Here is a 26,334-nt window from a genome sequence, read left to right as displayed (position 1 = left end):
TGCCAAAGGGCCAAAGGCCTTGCCCAAGAGGCTTGTTCTTCATGGCTCAGGGAGCGGGTTGGGTTTTTCTCACCTAGTGCAGGCAGGACCCTCAGGGCATCAGAACGCATCTGGAGTTCCAGCATTCCCCAGGGTCACGTCTGTTCTGTTCTCCATTACTCTAAGCTCCATGTGTAAACATCCCAAGTACCACTAAAAGAGCATCCTCCACACTTGGGGAAGTACTGACTGATCCAGCTCAGTTTGGGAAGCCAGAGGACCATTCAAAAGCTGGGGATCAAGCTAAAAAAAAAATCTCACCGGAGTCCTTATGACCCTTAACAACCTTAATGTGACCTCATATCCCACAAGTCACAGCCCATCATTTTGTCAAGTCCTATACTGTCGCTGCCACCATTCAGATGCAGCAACCCCTTTCTGTGTCCTCAACAGATTCAGCTCTGCAAGTGGCTCAACTTGCACTTCACTGACAACCTTCTCAAAAATGCCCCAGGCTCCCTTCTGCCTAGGGGTTACATCCAACTCTTTAGCATGGACTTGATGTTCAGGGTTCCCCTTCTATACTCCATGAATTTTTCAATTCACTCAAACTCATCCTTGAATGGCACAGCATCCCCTTCCATCATCATCAACATCATCATCACCATCAACATCATCACCATCATCATCAAAAGGGGGGTTGCAAACTTACACAGACCTACTGGGGATATAACAAGAGTTCTCAAAGGGTCTGCAGACAGAAGTATAGAAGAGTCCACATGATAGCCTTATGCCCACCCCTAGGCACCCCAGTTCAGCCTAACAATGCCACACCTTTCCCACTTCACTCCTCACAATGGTCCCGTTCTTAATTTCCTAAAGAAAAACTAAGGCTGCATTCATTCAGACTCTAACTATGATAACTATGATAGAAGCACCCAAAACGGCAAAACTGTCTGGGTGTCCCAAAAGGAACAATTTTAAATATTGGTGTTAGGAAACCTTCCTCAGGCCAGGCCTGGTGGCTAATGCCTTTTATCCCAGCATTTGGAAGGCAGAAGAGACAGATCTCTGTGAGTTCAAGACCAGCTTGGTCTACAAAGTGAGTTCCAGGACAGCCCAGGCTACACAAAGAAACTGTCTTGAAAATCAAATGAGAGAGAGAAAGAGAGAGAGAGAGAAAGAGAGAGAGAGACAGACAGACAGACAGACAGAGACAGAGACACAGAGAGACAGAGAGACAGAGACAGAGAGACAGAGAGAACTTTCCTAGACTCAAAGGACCACAAAACCCTCTGCACTCAAATAAATAAATAGTAAGTAAATAAATAAAATATAACCTCAAAAGTCTAAATGTTAGTTCAATTTATATATAGGTTAAAAAGAAATATAATCATCAACATAAGTTTTAACAATATTAAGATAAAATTCTGTGAAGGAAATCGAAGGGAATTATGGACTCAGACATAAAGGGTTTTAGGTTCTCTTGATGGACAATTGAGAATACTGACATACTGAAGAATTCCTCCTATGTCCTGACAATTCCATTCCATGATAAATACCCCAAAATGTCAGTGCTTATGTCCACCTAAAACTATGTTCTAGAATCAGAGCTTTATAAGGAAGCATTAGAAGTAACTCCAAAGTTCAGTAAGAATGGAAGCAGTGTTCCCAAGTAAGGTACTCTCCAAGGGGATGCTACGCGGTGAGAAAATATGGGCTGCATCCAGCATAGGCTTGAAATGTGAGGACCTCGTGTTCATTGAATCATCCAGGAGAACTGAGACCAGGGAAGGTGGTTCACAGTGTTAGAGTCACCTTTAGAGGGATGCTGACCCAGAGGAACACAAGGTTGTCATCTGGAGTCTGAGCATGCTCACACACCTTGATCCGAGCAGTACATGGGTCAGATGGATGGAGCTGGGCCCCATCTGTGCATTCTTCTAGATTATGTAAGAGTTCGTGAAAAGACGACTTTTTAAAATCGCAATGTTACTGAGCTTTAGTTTGCTCTACTTTGAAGAGAATGGTGTAATGTTATTCTAAAATGTTAATATTTAAAACATGGCAGAAATATATCCTCCGTTAACTACTTACATTTAGACAGAAACATTTTATATGTCAACTAAAACTGTGGAACAGCAGAGGCTTTTGGGTTCATCCTGAGGGTAGACAGCAGGAGGCCAACACTGCTGCTCTGTAGCCCTGGCAGGACGGTCTCCTTCCAGAAGGCCTGGCACACCCACTGCCTCCACCACCATCCCCAGAGCACCCTGGGACTCCTGGAAGCACAGACTGCCAAGACTGGTTTTGGATAAGGGTTGTTACCATTCCTGCAAGCCCCGTGTGAGGTCTCCACAAATGAAATCCAAGCTCTGAGTATGGATTCTCAGCACAAAACAGGTCCACTGGGCCAGCCGCACCTGTCCAGCAAATCGCTATTGATGCTTATGGCCTTTCTATGTGCCGCCCACAGAGCCCCTGGATGTGAGCATCTCATGTGACACACAGGTACACATACAAACACACAATGCTCATGGACACACAGATAAACAGAGTTCATTCACAGGACCATAGCGCATGCCATATATGCAGCATGCCATATAGCAGTTAGTTAACCACTATTCACCAACCCCACATACCAGACACATTGAGGCAAAAGTCACATATGCATGTACACACACATATATACACATACACACATGTCACATTTACATACATGCACACACCACATGCATACACACTACACACATACATAAATACATGCACACACATGTACCACATGCATACACATATACATGTACACATATATACACATGCCCCACATATACATACACATATACACATGTATACACACTTGGTATGGCTCTCACTACTATCAGGTTTTACACACATACACATAGACTGTGGCTCTTGCTCACCATTGGTTTCAGCAGAGGATGAGCAGAGGCTTTGTGTAGACTAAGCTCAGAGGCTTGGTAAAGGTCACATGACGCTCTATGAACTGTCATCAGCTGCACAGGCATGTACATAGGCCCATGTGTATAAATGGATGAAATGCTGTCGCTCACATGAGACTCAGATGCTGTATCAACACGTAGCCGCGAAAATCTCTTTTACATATTCCCCTACCAACTTTCCGACCCTTCGCTGTTAGAATCATCTCGATGATGCTATCGTTTCAAGGGTTTGTGCTCTGTATGTGTTTCTCTCATGTAAGCCACCGGGCATCCCTAGAAGAAGGATAACTGCTGGCATCCCCAACTTCACCCCTGTAAGTGATGGGGTGGTAGCTCAGAGAACACCATAGCCCGTCCTAACAGCAAAGCCAAGCTAGGAATCAAACTCATGTCCCTCAGAAGGTGACAATACAGCCTTGGACATACCACAATAGACTGGAATCCACTAAGAGCTTGGTGGTTTTCAGGTTAAAACAAAACAAAGGGCAGCCCATTTCTAAGTCCCCCATCTTCCCCCCAAAGGTCGTCTGCATAACAAGATGCCCCTTATTAGAACGGCTGCAGGGCAGAGTCGGTTTGCCAGCATTCTCATGTTTTAGAGGAAAAGCTCATAAATCACACTGTAATGACAGGAGACAGTCTGGAAGGGGCAGAGGCACCTCCCCCCAGCGCACACAGCCAGCTGGAGCCTCCAAAGCACAGCGCACAGGGAACCTTCTGCGTCTGGCTAACCGGAAGTCAAGGTGTCTAGTAATCAGAGACCACCCTCCAATTCTCCTCTGCAGCCCGTCCCTGCTCAGTCACCTTGGGGGGGGGGGCAGTTGGTTCGCAGTCTCCTGATTTCTGTGTCCCCTCCACAAGGCTGCTAGGAGCAGGCTAGGCCTTAGCTTTTCTCCTTGAAGATTTCAAAGAGGGAAAAATCAAGTTAAATCAAATGGAACTGTTCCCCAGGCACAGCCTTGTGCAGTAGATGTCCCTCTATACCCCCTGGGGGAAGGCGTCCAACCACAGCATGGCACAGTGAGGCAGAATAACAAAGGGGGTGAGGCAGGGGGAGAGCTGGAATAGGCTTTGACCTTGGTAACTACTCGGGCAGGTTTCTAGTCAGGGACATGAGCTTAGGGAAGAGGCAAGACTAATCCTACAGCCTGGCTCTCAGGAAGCATTCATCTCCAGACTCTCCTGATAGACTTTGCAGTGGCCCCATTGCTTAGAGGGTAAACGCCATGCCTCTGGCATTCAGTACGTAACAGTCCACAGCTTCCCTACCTAGACATGCTCCAGCTCACCAAAGCTGTCACCCACAGCAATAACCAGGCACCACGTCATAGCCACAGCCTCCCAAGCAGAAGATCCATGGGATTAGGAATTCTTGTTTCTCTTAATGAATAAACAACACTGGGGTAAATTTAAGTTTGCCCAAAGCCTGAACAGAAGGAGCAGAGAGCTCCTCTCTCCCCACCCCATGCACAGTTTCTCTCCTCACTGATATTTTCACTAGCCCACTCCACTTGTTACCACAGAAGAACTAGCCCAGATACACTCTCCCTTTGAGCCCATATTTTACTTTGGGGCTCTCTCTCGGTGCTCTGTCTTCTGAAGGTTCAGACGAGGCTGTAATTGACAGGGGTCACCAGTATCACGCCACACAGCACAGTTTCATGGACCTCAGAGTCCCCTGTGGTTTGCCTAGTCATCACCCTTTCTGTCCCCCTTCCTGTGCCCATCCTGTCCCCTCGGCACCCCTGTGTTTTCCTGCCTCCCCAGTCTTACATTCCCCAGAATGTTTAGAGCTTGACTCTGTCAGCAGGCAGTCCTCCTGACCAGCTCTGCCTCTCAGCAACACATTTACAAGGTTCCCGTATCATTTTGTAGCTTGGCAGTTCAGTTCTTTTATCATAGAATGATATTCCAATATGCAGGTGACTGTTCTGTGTTCTGTTTATTTGCTTATTTACTGAAGGCCACGTCGAGGGCTTCCTACTGTGGGCAACTATGAAAAAGCCATCACAAACATCTGAAGGAATGTGTTTGAATAAACATGCATCTCCAAGTCATCCGGGCAAAATACCTTTTAAAAGAAAAAAGTGATTCGAGACAGTGCACATCTTTGATCCTAGCACTTAGAAAACAAAGGCAGGCAGACCTCTATGAATTTGAAGCCAGCTTGATCTGTGTAGCAAGTTCCAGCCCAGCCAGGACTACATGGTGAAACGCTGCCAAAACAAACAAAAAAACAAAACAAAGCAAAACAAAACAAAAACATCCAAAAACCAGAAAAAGAAAAAAAATCAATTTTTGAGATTTTTTTTTAGGTTTATAAGGAGAAAAAGGGAATCTCAGTTTTCTCAAATTTTGGGGTAAAGTTCTCTCATATGTATGTTTGCCTGTTTTTATGTATGTATACCACATGCATGCCTGCTGCCTGCCCGCAGAAGTCAGAAGAAAGTAATGGATCCCTGGGAATTAGACTACAGTTGGTTGTGAGCCCCTGTATGGTGTTGGTAGCAGAACCTGGGTCCTCCACAAGAGCAGCAAAGGCTCTGAACCACTGAGCCACCTCTCCAGCCCCAAAGAACTATATTATTCGGTAGAAAAATAAAAGTCGAATTTATAAATGTTTAACGTGGTCATCTCCAGCTGTAGCCATTTTCTGCAAAAGAAAATGTTCTCATCCTATTTTTAGTCCCGTAAACTCTAGTACAAAAATACCAAGCCAGGACTAGGAGAGGTCTCAGAGAGCAAAGGGGCTTGCCGCCAAGCCTGACAACCTGAGTTCAATCCTTAGAACCTACATGGTCACAGGAGAGAAGTAAACTGCAAGGTACATACACACACACACACACACACACACACCACAGCTGCTTAGACAGTCTTTATCATATCATCATAACCCTGAGCGGGGGCCAGGGGATAGAGCATGGATGTTTTAAGTCAAGCGGAGCTGGCCCTAACTGAGCTAACCCTAGAAGCTTATCGTTGTGGCTGATGTGGGAGGGCATGCGATAGTCCTTGCTTTACTTACTCTTGCTACTGGTTGAAATTTTCCATAAGAAAGAAGAAGAACACAGTAGCCCCACCCAGAACTCGATGCCAGGCTGAGCTCTGGTGAACAAGTCTGGCAGGGGAAGCCTTTCAGCTTCCCTGCAGGCCTCAGCCTGAGCCTGCAGATACCCTCTGAGTCATGAACAGGTACCAGAATACCAGCTCAAAGGGCAGTTTTATATGCAGCTCCCGGCCCCCACCTGATCTGCCCAGTGAGCCTGGTCTTGAGGATGAAGGGGTCATCCTGAAAGCCCTGGCACCGAAAGGCCTTTCATGGTTTGAACCTCCCAAAAAAGCATGATCCTGTGCCCTGTACCCAGTCTCCATTGCCCAGAGCCAGACAGGACGTGTGTGGGTGGGTCTCACATCCATGTTCACCTCTCTTGGTCGTCATGATACTGTGGGCTGTTAGTATTCCTACCTCATTCTACAGATGAATCAGCTAAGACTTAGGAGAAAAGATTTGCCCAGAACACGGCTCATAGGGATTAAGGGACAGATAGGATCAGGGTGTATCCCCAGGGGAGGTCCTTACTGCTTTCCCTTCCAGAGATGATGCCTCACTTCCTGTCTCCACACTACACTCCTGTCACTGAGGTATACCTGGGCCAGTCCATCACAACACATTCTGACTTTGAGGACAGGCCCTCTTGAGGTCCTCAGCTCTGTGGGACAGCAAAGCAGGCTTTGGGGTCACCCGCTCACTTAGTCAGCTTCGAGCTGGAACAGGTTTCCTTTGTGAAGTGAAACATACAGCCAGCCCTGTACTGTTGCAAGAAAACACCTCAGAGAAGTCCCCTGGGTCGGTTAGCACCACACCACCCAACTCAGTCGGCAATAGCTATGGGGAGCTATTTAAATTTTATGTTGTTTTTGCACATATGTATGTTTTGCATGTTCACACACATGGGTGCATGTGAAAACCCAAGGATGGTGCGTTCCTTGTCTGTGCGACATCTTATTTATTGGGGCAGGATGCCTCACTGCACTCAGAGCTCCCCATTCAGCTAATATGCTCAGCTAACTCACTCCAGGGGTGCCCCCTCTTCACCTCCTGCACAGTGAAGTTGGAGGCAGCTTCCTGGCTTTTACACGGGTTCTAGAGATCCAAACTCTGGTGGCAAGTGCTTTACCGGTTGGCTCATCCCCTGGCCCCAAGTTTTATTAAAATGAAGTTCGTTCTTCCAGCAATGCACCCCTGTCTCAAGCCCTCAGATGCACATGTGGCTTGTGGCAAGCATAGTGTAGACTATGTCACCGATAGGAGAGCACTCATTTAAGATTCAACAGAATTTACTCACTACACCCATTTCCTTGAATAGGCACAGAAGCCCAGAAAGGGCGGGACATATTGGTCCCATGACTCACATGTGTGCACATATATGCTCCGACAAGAACAGATAGTGGGCTCCACAAACTCCCAGAACAACAGGTTAATGAAGACCCTCACTGCCCAGCCCAACCAAGTATCTTGACAGGGTCCTCTGCCCTCTCCTACCAACCCCAGAGGAAAAGGTGTGACCGGTCAATTCATCTAGCCAATGTCACTGAAAATTACCTATGCTCACCAGTTGTACACTATAAATCTTGGGTGTCCAATCACTGTAGAGGGCAGGTAACTCTACCTGTCCTGCAGGGTTGTGGCCAGTATTGGACTAGACATAACATGCCAGGCACCTAGAGGACTGTGACTCGACATAATACAAAGGGTACATGCTCAGAGCATGACGACCCTTTCTCCAATCCCTTACATGGGGATGCAGCTTTCCTTTGGCAGCCTCCTGACCATTCCCTCTAGCTCTGTGGCATCCCTGGCAGCCAAGGGCCTCAGCTGCAAGGTCCCAGGCAGCTGCTGAAGCAGTTACCCTGGCAACCCAGGCCTGGACCCAGATGCATCTGCTTTGTCTTTGAGCACCAGGGAGCAGCCCTAGAGACCAGGAGAGTACCCCTCTGTGAGCGGGTCCCTTCAGAATCTCTGTCAGGGCTAGCACTTTGTATTGTCTCTTTCCCCTCCTTCCTCTGAACAAGCCTGTCAATGTTCATTGAAGCCCATTAGCCTTCACCAAGTCAGGTAGGTTAACAGCCGCTGCTACTCTGACCATGGAAGAGGAAGGGATGGCTGTCTCACCATTTCATCGGTGAAAAAAACTGAGGTCCAAAAAAGAGCAAAGAATTTACAGGTTCTGCCAGGTACTGCCAGGGTTTAGCTGGCCTCCCAAGACTTCCAAGGGAATCATCCCCAAGATGAGGCTGTTTTTCCGGCCTGAATAAATAGGCCACTGGGTGCTACAGTGGCCAAAGCTGAGTCTGACATTAAACTTGACTGCACTCAGTCAGAGCTTGGCCGGGACACTGTCAAGTCCTGTGACCTTAAGCAAGCCAGTTCATCTCTGGCCTGTGGTTTTCCCATTTGCAAACTGGAGGGAATTAAAAACAGGCATTTGTGGAGTTCAGTATTTTCCATGAATCTGGGCTACTACAGCCTTGGGAGACAGCTCTCTGTTTTGAGGAGGAGAAAGAGGCACAGGCATGAGGTGGCTTGCCTAACTTCACCTAACACTTGAATCTTTGGGCTGCCCGTCTTATATCGAGTGCCAGACATGCTCCCCAAATATCTGTCAGACATGCTACCCATCAGTCTGGCCTTACCTCCATCATTCCTTAGGGAAGTAGACATTGAAGCCTACGAACTACAAAGGCTTTGTTGAAACAAACCTTGCAGCTTCCTGAGGAGTGGGATACACATAAGTCGGGGAGGCACTGAGTAATATAATCTACAGTTACTGTTCCACTTCTCACCCCTACCCCAAAAGGAAGCATGGTCTGTGGGCTAGCATTATAAAATAATAACGATTATTCTGTAATGATGATGAAGATATTACCTAGGAATGTCCCCACACTCAAGAATTAGCATTTCATATATATCTGTGGAGATGGGGAATAGGAGATTCCCCCACTTCCCACAACCATCCAAACAGAGAGATCCAGTTCTGCAGCTCCTGCAAGCAGGAGACAGTCAGCAAAGAGACGCCATCAAAATCTGATGAGGTGGGAGAGAAAGTTTCCCCTAACATCTGTGCTGTGTCCAAATAATCACCCGTCCCTGCCGTGAAGTCAGGTTTCCTGACTTCCTGATGTTCAATGAAAGGCAAAGGACGGACAGGGAGAAGCCAGGCCTCCTCCTGCCCGGGTCCCTGAGTAAAAGTTGACTGTGATCAATCTCAACAGGAGATTAATATTCAGGACTCTGATGCCCAGTGGTCCCTAAAGGATCAGATGCATTGAGATGAGAAAAAAATGAGAAGTCGTTAATGCTGAGAGCATCCAGCTGTGGCCTCAGACTCAGGATGCCTCACTTTCTGTGGAAGAGGCAGAGAGGAGATGGCCAGCCTGGGGGCTTCTGATCTGTCACAGACCTCACAGCTGTCATCAGGTGATCTCTTCAAGACTTGTCCTATATTTACTTAATTCATGGGTTGTTTGCTTGCTTGCTTGGTTTCATTTGTGGGGAAGGGGTTTCAAGACAGGGTCTCTCACTGGGTAGCTCTGGCTATCCTAGAACTCACCATGTGGATCAGGCAGGCCTTGGACTCACAGAGCTCCTCTTACCTCCTGCCTCCCAAGTGCTGGGCTTAAAGGCATGCACCACCACACCTGGCTTAATTCATGTGCTTACGTCATTGCTCTTTCAACCTGTGTTTCGGTACTAGAAATCAAACCTAGGACTTCATAGATACTGGGGCAACGTTCTGCCTCTGAGTTGCATCTCCAGCTCATTTTCTTTCTCAGGGGATGCTCTCTAGTATTTCCATTGGTGGGAAAGGGGGTGGCTGTAAAAATAAATGCAGCAAACACAAAATAAGGCTAGTAAGTTCTCTAGGACACTGTAGCCCCAAATCCACTTTCTTTTTTGATAAAAGAGGCTTGCCAAGGGTAAGAAGTGTTGAAGACATGCCGGAAGCAAGCAGAGACTGTGTTAGGTAAAAGAGAGGTAGAGGGCAAGCTGAAAGGGAAGAGTTGTCCCTTTGTGTGAGCCACTAAGGCCACTGTATCTCTGTGGATCATCCTACAAAGTGCCATCCTGGGTACTTGTCTTTCACCCCGGTTAACGCTGATTGGCTGCACCATTAGTTAACAATAGGGAAAGGCAAGCACTCGCTCTCACCTAAGGTAGCACAAGAGCCTGGGTATACACATGGCACAGTCTTTACTGGACAGAGGAAGGAGTTTTGGCACAAGAAGGCAATGCAGCCATCAAACAGACTCCTGGTGAGGCTATAAGCCAAAGAATGGCAAGAAGAAGAGACAAGGGAGAGATTCTCATCCTGAGCCTCTAGTAGGAGCAGGCTCTGCTAACACACTAGTAGGATAGATTTTGAGTTTCTGGCTTTCAGGTCTAGAAGAGAATGAATGTGCATTTTAAGTCAGCAGATTTGTAGGCACTCACTACCGCAGCCTTGGACACTTATATAATGGACATCGTGCCCTCTTGAAAGTCTCTGCAAATAATCAGCACACGCTCTAAGAGGAGAGTGGGTAAGAGAGCACACCACCAGGTATCTAATAGCCGCATGCTACATCTGCACAAGAGAGAGAAAGAGCAGACACAGAATCATGCAACCAAGACCAATCTGTCTGCAGGAAGCTCTCAATCTGGTTGGGCATGATGGTACACGTCTGTAATCAGCGTTTGGAGGGTGGAATCAGGAAGATCAAGAGGTTAAGCTTATTCTCAGCTACGCAGTGAGTTTAAGAGCAGCCTGAGCTAGGTGAGACTTATTTTGAAAATTTTAAACAACAGCAAACAAATACAGAAAGTCCTTATGGGATAGGAAGATGAGACACATTTGATTTTTTAAAATAATAGTATTAATGATTTAAGATGGAATAATCCCTTGTCTGGGTTCAGAGACATTATAAACATCCATCCAAAATTTATTTATGAGGGTATTTATCACAGAATTGTCTATAAAAGATAAAAACAGACCACAACATAACTATACAGGTCTGCTTCAATAATCCTGACACACCTATATTATCCTTTCTTATGCTGTAAACTTTGTTACATAAGAATAGTCTGTGGCCTTAGAACATGCTCCTTATATATTGTTAGATAACAACAACAACAACAGGTTATAAAAATGGGATTGGATTGTGGTTAAATGTTGCCTCCGCATGAAGGGAAGACTGAAGAGCCTACCTCAAGGAGTCAGCCATGACCATTTTTTGTCATGGACATAGATCAACCTACTCCCTCGGTAGATATTTCCTAGGACTTTGTGCCCTACCAGGTTTTAGCAAACTTGGTCCAGAAGCCAGAAAACACATATTTTAGGCTTTATAGACCATCGGGCTTCTGTAGCAACTCCTTAGACCTGCCTTTGTGGAACAACAGTAGTCACAGTCAATTAAAAATATGAACGTACATAGCTGTTTCAATAAAACTTTATTTACAAAAATGGGTACCCGGACAGATCTGGGTTGAGGGAGGAAGCATGCTAACTCATGTTCCACATTCTGCTCTGTTTGCTTGTTTTTGTTTTGTTCATATTTTCCAAAGCTTCTTCCCAACAGACATTATTCCTCTAACATGAGGAGAGGCATCAACTTTTACAAACTATCAATGGGTCCTGGGAAAGCCATGGCCGAGCATTGTGAGGTAGTTCCCTCCTCTAGGGGCCCTGTGTAAAATAGTGTGAAGAGAACACAAGCTGACAGCACACGTTCGAATGTGCTTAGTGTGCAGGAGCCTTCACTTACAGCTCTAGGAAGCCGAAGCAGAGCAGCTCTCGAGGCCTGAGAGCTGTCTCCAAGGTGCCTCCGGCCAGTGTGCATTCACCTGACAGGAACAGGACGAAGGATGAGTTTCCTTGACCTTCTGATGAGGATGCCACTTGGAAGGATATCCAAGCTCATGGTGGACTCCAAATACCCTATGCATATTGTAGCTACTGCTCCCAGAGGCTCGCCGCGGAATGGAAAGATGCTACAGCGGGCCGCATGATTTATGTTTCTGAAAGCCACATGAATAATGAGCCATGACCTCATTCTCTCCTTCTGGCAACTGTGCACTTTGTGCTTTCTTCCCAATTGGTTTTTAGAAAGGAAAGAAGGAGAAACAAGAAGGATCTGGTTCTCTCTCTCTCTCTCTCTCTCTCTCTCTCTCTCTCTCTCTCTCTCTCTCTCTCTCATGTGTGTGTCTGTCTGTGTGTGTGTGTCTGTGTATCTGGGTGTCTGTCTATGTCAGTGTGTGTGTCCATGTGTGTCTCTGTCTGTGTCAGTGTGTGCGTTTGTGTGTGTCTGTGTGTGTGTCTCTATGTGTGTGTCCATGTGTGTGTCAGTGTGTGTCTATGTGTGTCTGTGTCTGTGTGTATGTCAGTGTGTGAGTGTCTGTGTGTCAGTGTGTGTGTCAGTGTGTGTGTGTCAGTATGTGTGTCAGTGTGTGTGTCTGTGTGTGTGTCTGTGTGTCTGTGTGTGTGTGATGTGTGTGTGTATCAGTGTGTATCTGTATGTGTCTTTCTGTGTGTGTATGTGTGTGATGTATGTAGTATGTATGTGGTGTGTGGTGTGTGTAGTATGTATGTGGTGTGTGTAGTGTCTCTGTGTGTGTTTGTGTGTGTGTGGTGTGTGTAGTATGTATGTGGTGTGTGTAGTGTCTCTGTGTCTGTGGATGTGTGATGTGTTTGTGTATCAGTGTGTATCTGTTATGTGTCTCTCTGTGTTTGTCTCTCTGTGTATGTGTGTGTGTGGTGTGTGTAGTGTCTGTGTGTGGGGGGGTGTGGTGTGTGTAGTGTATATGTGGTGTGTGTAGTGTGTGTGTGGTGTGTGTAGTGTGTGTGTGGTGTGTGTAGTGTGTGTGTGTGGGTGGGTTGTGTCTGTGTGTGTGTGGGTGTGGTGTGTGTAGTGTCTGTGTGTGTGTAGTGTCTGTGTGTGGTGTGTGTAGTGTGTATGTGGTGTGTGTAGTGTCTGTGTGTGGTGTGTGTAGTGTATGGGTTGTGGGATTTTTGGCACTGTAAAAGTCCATGGTGATTCTCAAAGGGAACCCCAATTCATTCCACAACAGGAATGCAGGTCAGATTTCTGAGGTGAGCAAATGGCGCCTGGTTATATGAGTGGGTCTCACTTACAGTTCACATCAATCAAGCTCATTCATCTGCCATTACCAAATCTTATTGCCCATCAGTGAACCCTGAAAATAAACTCTTCAGGGGACTGTCTCTATCTCTGGGAGTAGACAGAGCAAAGTAAGACATAATAAAAAGAGGTGCAGATAAGTGCTTCCTCAAACTCCAACTCAGCATCTTTAAGGATAAGCCTTGGGAGAACATTACAAAGTCATTAGAGCTGTCTAGCAGCTTAGTGGTGGGTTAAAGGCCTCAGAGCTGAGACCAGAACATCCACGTGTACCACAGTCTGGTAAGGCTTGCTGCTATGTGGCTTTCTGTTATGGTAACAAATATCTGAGACCAATCAATTTAAAAAGAGGAAAGGTTTACTTCAGCACTGGATTTTAAGGTCTCAGAGCATGGCGACTTGGGCCACAGCTTTGGGTCACTGGAGGACAGGAGAGGACAAGGAAGCATACAGTGGGGGGGGGGGGGTATACAGGAGAGGAAACTTCTCCAAACTGCATGGCATCAAGAAGGGAAAAGAGACCCCGGAATATCCAGAGACTTGATATCCTTATGGAGAGCACACTTACCGTTCATAAGCCCCACTCCCTAAAGTTTCTACCACTTCCCAACAGTGCCGCAGGTACTGACCGACCAAAATGTCAATACATTAGAAGAACATTCAAAACACATTTGCCAGCAGACTCACTCGTACTTGCCCATTAAGAAGAGTTCTGTTTGTTCCCGCCATACTGCAAGGTACCACTCTCATTTGTAAACTAGGCTTAAGGACACCTACCGAATAATTGTGGTAAAGGTTTAAACTGGGTTTTCTATAAATACGAGCCTGGGATGTGCACATACAGATAGGTACCTACATATATATGAAAGAGTTCCCTAAATAGCAAAAGATATGCACATGAGTTTAATCATTTTGGTATGTTTATTATAATTGTACAGGACTAGAGTTTAAACCAAGCTGTCACCATTTTCCCAGGTTTAGCTGGGCACGCTTGCAAAAGATCATCAAAATGGGTTTGTTGACCGTTGATGTTCTCTCATGGGAGGGGTGTGGAGGGCTGCGAGACCCTCACCAGAGTATCCAGCCACTCCTCTCAACCAGTTAGAAGCAATTTTGCCCTAATTGCATATGGCCTCTGGGAGAGGCTACAGTAGTGGTTCTCAAGCTGTGGGTGGCAACCCCTTTTGAGGGGTCACCCCCGAAAGGGGATCACATATCAGACATCCTGCATATCAGATATTTACATTATGGTTCATAAAAGTAGCACAGTTATAGTTATGAAGTAGCAGCAAAATAATTTTATGGTCAGAGGTCACCAACATGAGGAAATGTATTCAAGGGTCACAGCATTAGGAAGGGTAAGAACCACTGAGCTAACGCTCGGGAGGTTACCCTGACCCCACTGACAACTTTGTTGACTTCTCCCACAGTGAGTCGTTTTAACACTGTTATCACTTTATTGGAAGCCCCTCTATCTGGGGGTTAGCGCAGCTGGTACACTGCCTGTCTAGCATGATCCCCAGCCCCTTATGAACCAAGTGTGGTAGTGCACACCTGTAATCCCAGTGCTTTGGGAGGTTACAGCAGGGGATCAGAAGTTCAAGATCATCCTCAACTACATAACAAATTGGAGGCCAGTGCAAGCCACCTGGGACCTTGTCTCTAAAAAAACCAAAAGCATACAGCCTTCAAATAGTGTAAATTATGTTTGCATGCTCAGTAACTGCAATCGTGACCCAAGATCAATCAATGAAGAAGTGTTTACGACTCCTCTTTTCCAAACATTTCTCATTGCTCTAGTGAATTAGAAGGGTTGAACTGGAATCCGATCATTCCCAGTTGTACTCAGGGTAAGCACTCAACACCCCAATGTAAATCCATTTATCCTTTTCACATAATATGGAATTCTTTGCCAGGCTCTTATTTCAGGTCTTAGGTCCTGAACTGAAGTGGAAAAACAAAAACAAAAACAAAAAAATCCTCCCAAGTGTTAGCTGTCACTTGGCAGAACTGTGCAGAGATCTCCACGCTTCCTGCTCGGGTAGCAACTCTTCCTAAGACTTCAGGCAAATGACTTTATTCTTCTAGGTCAGTGGGCCAAGGAATTGCTTTTCTGGCCCCCAAGCTGTGGACTTTAGATTCCACAGAAAGTGCTTAAGTCCATTCCCCATTAAGAACCTACTGTATGTTAGCCAAGTGAACAGTGCCTCAGCGTACTTCTGTGGTGTATTTTAGTCTAACTCGGGTTAGATGCTCAGCAGCTTCCTGGAATCACCTGCCAGCCAAGAAGCCTACCACTGGCACTTAGCGCATGGCCATTAGCTCCCCCCTCCAGGGCCTCCCCTCCCTCTTCCCTGGCCTTTCCTCGTTTCTCCCCAGCACCAGTGTGGGTTGCCTGGTACAGTCTGTTCTAGCAAGAACACAGTTGACAACAGACCCTAACTTCCTCTGTACTGCCTGTTCCATTCTGTCTGACTGTCTTACATTTGCCCTTCTGAATGAGAGATCTTGCTGGGGGCTGGCTTACTGGGGAAATGAATGGATGATATTCCACTGAAGCCTTTGTAGCATAAAAAGACTTCAGAGTAGGGAATATATAGTCAGCAAGGAGTATAGCTAAGGCACACAGGCCAATGGCACCCACTCCTTGCTGTAGTCTGTTGGAAAGGTCAAGGGACACTGAACAAAACCCTGATTATTAGGGCTCTAAGCCCACCCTTCTTCCAGGAGAAGGGCAAACAATGCCTAGACAAGCACTAGGTATGAAGAAAGGTGACCCAGACTGGGTCATACTAGCCAGGTGTGAAGGTACATGCCTGTAATCCCAGCACTCATAAGACAGAAGGATCACACGTTCTAGGCCAACCTGTGATACCTAGAGATACTCTACAGTGTATGGAGGGAAGAAAGCAGAAGAAAAGAAATGAAAGGGGAAAAGGGAAGAAGGAGACAGTTTTTTTGCACCACACACTCACTCCCTGGCTGAGGAAAAGGCACCAAAATTCCCCTATACAGCCTTTGTACCCACAGGCCAGTAAGACCAGAGATGTTTGGGCTGTGACTTTCATCTGGCTACTTCTTAGACAGTGTCAAGAATTTGCCAGGCCCTGATTATGTCGTTTTAAGTTTCCCCACCTCAAGGAAAATAAAACTTCCATTTACAAGACAAAGTTGAAGTTCAAAGATAACTTCAAGGGACATACCCTCACTTTTACTCTCCACCCACACAGTCACTAATCAGATGTAAATACACACAATTAATTAATCCATTTAATTAAATAAAACACCCAGGCCAAATGTGGAGGCACACACTTTTAATCCCAGAACTCCAGAGGCAGAGACAAGCAGATCTCTGTGAGTTTGAGGCCGACCTGATCTACACTACGAGTTACAGGGACCCCAGTGAAACCTGGTCGAAAACAACAACAAAATCACCTTTCTAGAGGCTGGATCCTACTGTGTATTTGACTTCTTCCAGAGAAGTCAAGAGCAAGACAGTGGAGTCAGGGCAGCCACCAGGGACTAGGGTGGAGAATCAGAAAGGCCAGTCCATTCCTAGGCCCATCTTCTGGGCAACTCATACATATCATATCTCAAAAGCTGACCACAAACCTTAAGGAGCTTATGGCTAAGCTCAGTGGGAAGTTCTGTTATGACTTCCCCTCAGCCATTGGACTCTAAAATTCTACAATGCTGTAGTTCATACTGTGAGCTCAGGACGGAGTGAATCCAGAACTATGCCTCCCTCCCCCTTTTAGTCTCGGCTACTTTGATGAGTGAGGCAGATTCCCTGATTTCAGGGACAGTATCAATTAGCCAGTAGAACCCTTGCTGGGAAGATTTCAGGCAAAATGATTCATGCAAGAGGGAAGAGAAAAATAATAGTGTGCTCTCAGTAAGAAGCATTCAGCCCCTTCCTTTTGCGCGGCGGGAACTGGCCACATTTAGGCCCAGGTGTTTCCACAAGGCCATCCAAGGGCCAGTCTCTGGAGATATGGGATGGTTTGTGGAAAAAGGAATGCAGCCTCAGATGACATGGGCTCATCCTCTGCGCAGTGGCCCAGACCTTGAAAACCCATAACCCACTACACTAGGTTCTGCCTCCCATCCTGACAGATCTTTTAAAAACAAAACAAACAGACCAAAAACTGCCTTCTCTGTATCTGGGGGGAAATGGCCTCAAGCCCTGCCTTCAATTCCCATGCATTCTCCAGAGCCAGGGCTGGTTTGCAATGTTATTAGTTTCTGTCCACCAAAGCCAGTCGGAGAAAGGCCTGTGGGTCCAGCTAACCCCAATGCCCAAATGAACGCCCTGTTTCCACTGCAGAGAAGTCATTGCTAATCACCGAGAACCATAAACTTTCAGAAGGGAAGTAATGCCTGTCTCATCAGCATCCCTGGAAAGACAAACTACTTCTGAGAGACGAACAAATCTCCATCCACTGAGTAGATGAGCCTGGAAGAACATGGGGTTCAGTCGTAGCACTTATGCAGATAGAGCTCCTCTCCAGGGTTTATGCAGAAGAAGAACACTCCAGGCATCTTCCCTGTCCTTTTCTTGGACCACAGGATTATCTTTTCAGGCCAGTTTGCCCCAGACTTATCTGGAGAAAGAAAGGGGCATCTGGTGCAACCAGACTTATCAAATAGTCACTCCAGCTAAGGTGGTAACCATTTGTGATAATACCCCACAACTGCACAATGTGTGATGCTTTGAAACTCATTACACTCATTATTTATGACAGCCCACCGAGCTTCCGGGTACCAGAGAACTTAAGCTATTGGGGTCTAGGATGCCAGGCCAATGAGCATGTTTTGGGTCTCACTATGCACCCTCTCTCCACTGCCCACATCCCTGCCAGTACTGTTGGACAAGTGACTTCAGGACAGTGATCTAGCTAGCTCTTCTTGTCACAGCCCTTTACAGTTTGTAACCCTTCCCCAGTTTGAGAGGATGCTGGAGAAAGGGCAGACAGATTCCACTTTATGAAATGATGAAATGAATGACACTCAGGAGACAGCTGTAATTTCACAAGGTTCCCGGAGTGGTGAGCCCCAGCCCAGGCCTTCCGATTGATGCCTTGAGTGAGGGGTGCTTCCAAGAAAGGCTGACTCCTTCAATTCCTCCTTGCACCCCAAGTTCTGCTGTGTGAGATCCACCCCTGCTCTTGGATGGGAGCTGGCCTTTGCGTAATAGAATGTGGTGTGCCTATGGCCATCTGGTTCCCCAGGAGGCCATGTGTCCATTCATCCTTGGACCCAGGCCGTCACTGGAGGTTTTCTCAGCCTAACATGGAGCTACATTGCTCTGCTCACCTTAGCAAAAAGGGCTGAGCTCAGTCAGCCCAAACAGGGTTGCCTAACTGATCCCCCAAAGAATACCCAAAGAACAGGCAAGAAGCACCTAGGACTGAATGCCACTGGGGCTCAGCGGCTGTCACAGACACTTCTGTGACAGGTGCTGACCCATACATACCACTTAGCACCTGCTTCACCCACCATCCACCTGTTCCTGCAACACCCACACCTCATGCGTTCTTCGAACATGTATCTATCAGGTGCCTACCATGTGTCCAGTATGGTGCAGGCATTGGGGAGACAGAACAATTCCCACGCAGGGAGAGGAAGCTTGGGGTTAGGGCAAGCAGAGTATCACTGTGACCCTGTGGAGGGGAGCCTAATCCAATGAGGTCAGGAGAGGTTCCTGAAAGCCGTGATAGCTAATCTGAAGTCTAAAGTCCCAAGAGGACCTGGCCAGGCAGGTACTGGAGATGATAGTCCAGTAAAAGATGCAGTCTGGCATCCCAGGTACCTCTGAAATGCTCACAGCAGTCCTGTGTGTGTCCAGGTCCCATATCCCTGGATTCCGCTAACTGCAGATCAAAGATACTCATAAGCCTGTGCTGGCCAAGTCATACTGAATGTGTGCACACTTCTTTTTCTCATTATCATTCCCCATGATACAGCGGCTATTGACACAATAATTGTATTGCGTTGGGTAGTACATGCTATCTAGAGATGATCTACACTGTACTAGAAGATGAACCTATGTTGTCTGTACAGCCTGCCCCGTGCTTGATATAGCATGGCTTGAGCATCCACGACAGGGGACGGTGGGTCTGAGAGCCAGTCCCTGGAGGATACTGAGCTCTGACATGGGTATCCTAGTGAAGGTAAGAGGTGAAGTCCATGCTTCAACTCATGACAGTGGTCCAGCCTTAGGGGCATCTGTGGATCTGCACATTTCTCACATGGGGCCTGAGATAGGAAATGAAGGAGTTCTGGAATCCTCGACACTGTTCTAAAGCAGCTGGTGATGGAGAAAGAAAAGTTATATTTCACCTTCATGGAGAAAGGAGCAGGGCAAAGCTTCAAGGGAAGCTGCACACTATGGCCTTTATCACCCACTTAGCCATCCAGTCATACATCTGGCTCCAAGCAGTCTCTATCTGGCCATAGTTTTGCAAGCCTTCAATTGCATGCTATGAAGGAAGAACTTAAAGATGGCTTCCCCCTTCCAAGGAACCAAGACAAGTGCAGATGCCTGGCACAGGCAGAGCACGAGTGGCATTTGTTTGAAGCAGGGAAGTTACCTGGAAGCTGGTTGAAAACAGGGAGGTTCTAGTTTTGCTTTTGCATTTGCCTGGGGTGCCTTGGCAAGGGCAGGCTGAAGTGTTCCCTGAACCCCAAGCCCCCCTGTAGCTTAGCTCTCCCAAAGAGAGAGAGAGAGGTTGGGGTGAGAGCTAGAGGAGGAAGGCAAAATGGACCAATCAGAAAGATGAGCCAAGTCCTGAGGAGAATGGAAGAAGGAAAATGGGGTGTGGTTCTGGATAGACACCCAGAGGCATGAAGTCCAGAGGTCACATCTCATTCTGAATCCTTTAGCACAGCCATGGAGAATGGGGTGAACTGAGCTGGGGGTGTTAGCTCAGCAGTTAGGAGCGCCGGCTACTCTTGCAGTGGATCCTCGTCCGGTACCCACACGGCAGATCACAACCTTTGGAAATTTCCAGTCCAGGGAAGGCACTGGTGGTGCCCAGACATACATGCAAGCAAGAATACCTGCCATCATATTTCTTAATTAAAAGGATACGGAAAATATGGAAAGGCAGATAGAGCGTAAAGGTAGAGCCAGATGGGGGACGTTCTGAGGTGCCAGAAGGAGGGCGCATTCTGAGCAGAAGATAAGACTGAAGAAGAGGACACTCGGGTACATTTCAGGAATATTAATCTGGCTGACTAATAAGATAGGTTGGAAAGGCGAAACTAAAGCCAGGAGGAACCATGCCAGGACTATGAGAAGCAGACAGATGTGAGCAGACAGAAACAGATTCACACAAGTGGACAGCTGGCTGGATGAGAAAAACAGAGCCAAGCATCCCAAGGCTCGGTGTGGACGAGGATGGCTGTGAAGCTCACGGTAGCAGAAAACTGGGAGGGAGATGCGACAGGATGCTGTCAGACATAGCGAGACTGTCCCAGAGACAACCAGCAAAAACCACTAAAGGCAGAGCAGAGATAAGGAAGGGAATTTCTGTTCGTGAGAGACAGGGAACCCCAGGGCAGGGCCAGAGACTGCAGAGGGAAGGGCTGGATGCAGGAGGAAGGAGATTAGAGAAGCCACAAAGAGAGAAGAGGCCTTGAGAGGCCAGGTTCTGAGGGCAGCTCTCCTGCTCCTCCCTCAATCATCCTGCTTGGGCTTGATGGTGTCCTTTGGAGAACGGTTCCTGAGGGTGGGGTTTATTACCTGTTTGATTCTCTAGCATAAAAGAGATTCATAAGCACTTAATAAGTCCTTATTTTGCAGTACAGAAACTGACCACCCCTGGAGAGGGGAGGTTATGGGTATCCCCCTGCCATAGTGCTACAACACGCTACAGTCCCTAGGCCTCCAGTCCCTAGGCCTGGAATAGATAGATGGTGGGTGGCAATTCAAATTAGAGATGGGATATTCACAGCCTGCTCCCCCCCACCATATCCCACACCCTCAGTAGGCCACACCTTCCCACCAGTTGTGATGGGCACTGAAGCCAGGGCTGGTGGCCACAAACCGAACATGGAAAGAGCCTGAGCAGAGGTGGAGACCGGAAAATGGGCAGAAAGAAGCAGAAACAAACATGGGCTGGCCCTGAGACCCCAAAACAGGATAAGCTTTAGACTCAAACTTGAAGCCTTCATTTTGCAGTCCGGGATTGGGGACAGGGGTGCTTGCTACAGTGCTTGTCCAATAGTAACAAAAAAATAATCTGTAACACCTACTGAGCAAATTTTATTTTTCAGGTATTAGTATTCTTTGAATCTTCACAGCCCCTCTGTAAGATGCTACCATCCTCCCTCAATCCCCATCCCTACATCCCCCCACCCCCGCAAAAAAAAAAGTCTGCTTTGCGGAGTTACATGGTCACACAGGAGCAAAGACAAAATGAAAGCTGAAATTAGCCAACACAGAACCTGTGCCCTTAGCAAAATCCATCTTGCCTCTTATGATGACAGAGATTCAGTGACAATAGATTGACGGGTGCCAGTCGATTGATTGCTAATGTCATTTTACTTTACTTTTTGTGCTTCAAAAAAATGACCTTTTCTCAATGCTCAAGGTCATAAAATGAAGTAACGACACAAACATGTGAGCATTTCAATTATTTGCATCAAAACATACGTGTGATAAAAATGGACGAAAGGATACTTGAAAGAATGCTATGGATCATCTTGCTGAAAGCACAGCCCGACATGTATGCACAGTACATGTTACTGTGCAGCTGTGCCCACACTAAATCATGGGTAATGTATTCTGAAGGCAGCTTCAGAGACTGGGGCTGACATGCTGACTTTGGAATCTAACTTTCCCAAGAGGCGGGTCCCGAGAGGCAGATCCTGCCCCTGGGGAAGCCCATAGCAAGAGCAGGGTGACAACCTGAGGCTCTTTAATCACTCTCCAGCTTCCCTGAACCTACCCACATCCGGTGTGATGTCAAGACGCTGAACCTGTTTTGAACACAGCCACCCTGCTGGTTAGAAAAACTCAGAGCCAGAGGCTTGAGCTTTTGAGAAATTCCTGTGAATTACCACACTGTCACCACACTGTGGACAGCACTGTTTCCAATTAAAGGGCTGGACACAGGACACCGCGCCTTGGGAAGCGGCCCACACGATGATCTCCTAAGTGTTCCTGGCCACCTCCTCCTCCCCTTTCCCACTGGCAACCTCACCTTTGTCACCAGACAGTGTTCATTCCTTCCCCACCCCTCACCCCAGGGAATGAGCAAAGATGCCAACCTGCACAACGTAGACCGGCCCAGCTTCCAGCGTATGCGCATTCAATTTGACATGACTGCAGCCATCTCAAGTCTTAATAGCCGTGAGTGGCTGGATTTTTCTGCAGTTTCCCAGCAAACTACAGTCAGACTGATGTGTGGAGCTTTCTAGGTGGACCTCCTCCTGTCAAGAATAGGTCCGACCGGAAGGAGCTTTAGAAATACCAGGCAGGTCTCCATGTGCATTAAGTCTCCTTTGTCCTGAGCTCCCCCACTCCACTCCATGTATCCTTTCTGGCCCAAATTACAGAGAGCAAATTGGCCTTGCTGCCATGCTGGGCCACACTCCACACTTCCTTCATTAAGTCTCTCAATAAAGTGCATTCTGTGGAATTTAAGATCCAGCAACCTGTCTTCAGCCTCACAGACAGTCCTTAGACACTAAGGCAGGTTTTATCTGGAACACAGCTCTTAAGGAGAAAGGTCATGAAAAAAATGACAATATTCAAATATCTTCAGCCCCCGTCAACTCCACTCCCATCAAACATGTTATCTCCCAAGAGGCCCCTGGGCCGTTCCTACCTACAGATCTACTTAAATACCTGCCTTCCTTCCATTCATAATATAAGCACCACCTCCACTCTGAAGAGTTTCCTGCCCATGGGACAGACACTGGAGAGCTGAGGCAAAAGTAAGGTTCACTTTCTCCAGAGCAAACAGTTGGCCGGCCTTTTACTTAACCTACAAAGTACTGAAGAGCTTGGCATGTTAAATATTTTTGTTGCAAGTTCTCAAAAGTCAGGAAATTTCGCATAAAAGTTCTGGCTTTTCTGGATTGACTTGAAAAACAGGAGATCTGGAAACGCCAGGCTTCCTTCCTACAGGGCAACAATCAGATAAAAGGGATGCAGCCCCTTTCTAGAACTTTTTCTGTTTGGTTTCACTTTTTTCTTTCCTTCTTTTAGAGAGCCAATAGTCATGTAAGTTTATTTCACCAGTTTCTAGACTCAAGGTTTAATGATTGATTGAATGATAGATTGATTGATTTATTAGTTTGGTTTGGTTTCTTTTTTTGAAGCAAGGTCTCATATAACCCAGGCTGCCTCTGAACACACTGAGGATAGCCTTAGACTTCCAGTCCTCCCGCTGGGATCATACACAGGAGTTCATGCTAGGGAAAAAACCCCGAGCTTCCTAATTGCTAAACAACTGCTCTCCCAACTGAGCTACGTCACCAGCCCTGGGTTGGTTTCATTTTAATTCCATCCTTTTAGACTTAATATTCTGTAACTGTCTAGGTATTCTGTGATAAGTCCTTCCTCTGTTGCTTTAACAAAGTGCTCGAGGCCGAACACTTACTAAGAGTAGTCAACTAACATAATAACATGTTTGTCAAGATAACATGTTTGATGGGAGTGGAGTTGACTTACTAAGTAAAAGATCAGGGAGCCCCTGTGTTCAGTCACCAGAGAGGAAACCTGGGCTGCACCACAGTGTGGTTGATGGCTTTGTGCAAGAGGAAGAAATGACAGGAGATAGGAAGAAAGAAGGACTCAGATCCAACTTGCTCTTTAGGCACCAACTCTGGTCCTGGAAAAACTCCATTTTTCCTTTTCAAGGGTGGCCCCTTCTACTAGATCTTGCCTCTTAAAGGCCCCCTACCTCCCAACTCTGAGGACCAAGCTTCCTAGTCATGACCGATGAGGACACACTCAAACCACAGCCAACCCCAGCTGCCCTGTAATTTCTCTCAGCAAGGGTCAGTGCGTATTAAACTTTCTTCCTTTTGTATAACTGGAAATGCTTTTACTTCATTCATGCTGCTGTGTATATCAGCTTGGACTTGCAGGCCGACACCTGGGTTTCCTCTGCATAAACTTCCAAGGTTCTCCTCAGAGACCTTTGGCAGTTGCTGTTGCTGCCAGTCTATTGTCTTCCTTAGGAGAAAAACTGTCTACCCTCTCTGCAAGCACTAAGAATGTGTGTCTGAGGTTCTGAAGTGCCACTATGACGTGTTGATATGTGGATTTTTTGATAAGGTCTCACTATGCACACTAGGCTGGCCTGGGACTCATACAGATCCAATGCCTCAGACTCTCCAGCACAAGGATTAAAGGCATGGGCCATCACGCCTCAGCCTATGGGGATTTATTTTTATACATCATGCATGGTGATTTTTCAATTCTAGGACTGTTCCCCTCAATTATGAGAAAGTTTGTCTTTGGTATCTTATGAAATCTTGCTTTTTTTTTTTCAAATCTTGCTTCTTATGAATTCCCTTTCCACCCCCCACTGAAGAACTTTGAGCCTTGCAGAGACTCTCCATGTCTCCATGTCTCCGTGTCTCTTAACTGCTCTTTTATTCTTTTATGATGTCCCTCTGGGTTGTATCCCTCAGAACTGACTTCCAATTCACTAATTGTTTCTCTAGTTATGTCAGATTAAGTTGACATCGAGGTTTGATTAATGAATCAAAAACGACAACCTATACTTGCTGATTTCTAATTGAGTCTTTTGATATCCTGTGTTCTTGGTTCATCTTCACTTACTCTCTACTTCATCAGTTCTTAACTTTTTAATAGAGGCTATCCTTTCCTTTAGCTCTTTCGGGATTTTCATGCCCATTTTTGAGCTTATAATTTTTGCTTGTGTCTTTTAGCCTAAGGTGACTCCATCTGCCTATTATGATCATGCTGACTAGTCACTCACACGTCCATTCTCCTTAGTAATGGTTTCCTTCACAAGTGGTTTTGAGTTGGAATAGCTATCATGAGTAGGAGGTTTGCAGGGTAGCATAGCCAAGGACCGTCCACAAGAACACACTTGAATTTGCCAAAAGCCTTAAAGAATCAATCAAAAGAAGGTTGTTTGAAATTCCCACTTCAATCCTATTTCACACAATAAGCCTGTCTGTAGTGTTCTGTCTCTCAACTGGTTCTCCGAGACCTGTTTCCTTGACACAGTGCATTGCGAAAGGTTTAGCATTTGGTCTCATCACCAAAACATTGAGTTGCCAGCTTGGAGTGGAGAAGACTTGCACTGGTCAGGGAGTAAGATCAGATAACGGATTCTGCAAGGGATTTGGGTTATTTCTGGGAAAGTCATCAGGGAAAATGCCTCTGATTGTATTTCAAACAATATATACATGTGACCAAAGGAAGGTCTGGCCCTCAGAGGTGCCTCTGCCCCCTTCATTTCCAAGTGGATAAACATATCAATATCCTGCTTGGTTTTCTTAAAAACTCAAACATGATTTGCTAAGTTTGGGTGTATCCCTCAAAACTTTATGTGTCAGTACCCTAGTTCTTCAAGAGTGAGAGTGTCAGGTCATGGGGCATAGTAAGAGGTACCTGGGCAATGGAGGTGACCCCCTTATAAATGGATCCATGCCTTTCTTGGTCTCTTGAGACTGGGTTAGTTAAAGCAATTGTTCTAAAATAGGACTTCTTATGTCCCTTGTCCCCTGAGTAGTATCACCTGTGTTGTCCTCCACTGTGTGCCATTATTAAAGCAGCAAGAGGCAGAAGTGGCCCCATGCCCCCAGGCTTCTCAGCCTCGAGAACTATCAGTCCAATAGGCCTCTTTCCTTATAAACTGTCAAGCTTCTGGTAGTGTATTTGTCTTACAGACTAAGACAGGAGCCATGGGCCTATTTGAACCGTTGAAGATGTCTTGGGATAGGGGATAAATTTTGGTGGTGGCATTAAGTTTCATAAGTGCCACTTGAACAATGAAAAGTGGAATATCTTGAGTGTCACCATGCTTTAGACTTCAGAGCTACTGAGGCGTGTTGCACAGAAGAGCAGCTCTGAGCCTCAAAATAGGCTTGTGAGGCAGGTACCTGCTATCCTCATTTCATAGAAGGCAATAGAAGCTTGCCTAAGGCCCATCACCAATAACAGTGAAGTCTAACCCAGTGAAGTCTCCCAGTTAGTGTCTGTTGCAAGGCTGAGTTCTCTAAA

The 26,334-nt window shown here is 46.5% G+C and overlaps 1 protein-coding gene across 2 annotated transcripts in view; it reads right to left on the bottom strand.

The window, feature by feature from the left end:
• Srgap3 (SLIT-ROBO Rho GTPase activating protein 3) overlaps positions 1 to 26,334 on the bottom strand; it is a 225,403-nt gene that overhangs the window by 112,577 nt on the left and 86,492 nt on the right. The window lies entirely within an intron of this gene.

Source organism: Rattus rattus, chromosome 6 (genome assembly GCF_011064425.1).
Source record: "Rattus rattus isolate New Zealand chromosome 6, Rrattus_CSIRO_v1, whole genome shotgun sequence".
Lineage (NCBI taxonomy): Eukaryota > Metazoa > Chordata > Mammalia > Rodentia > Muridae > Rattus > Rattus rattus.
Note: the sequence above shows the minus strand (reverse complement) of the source record. Positions and strands in the feature narration are given on the sequence as shown.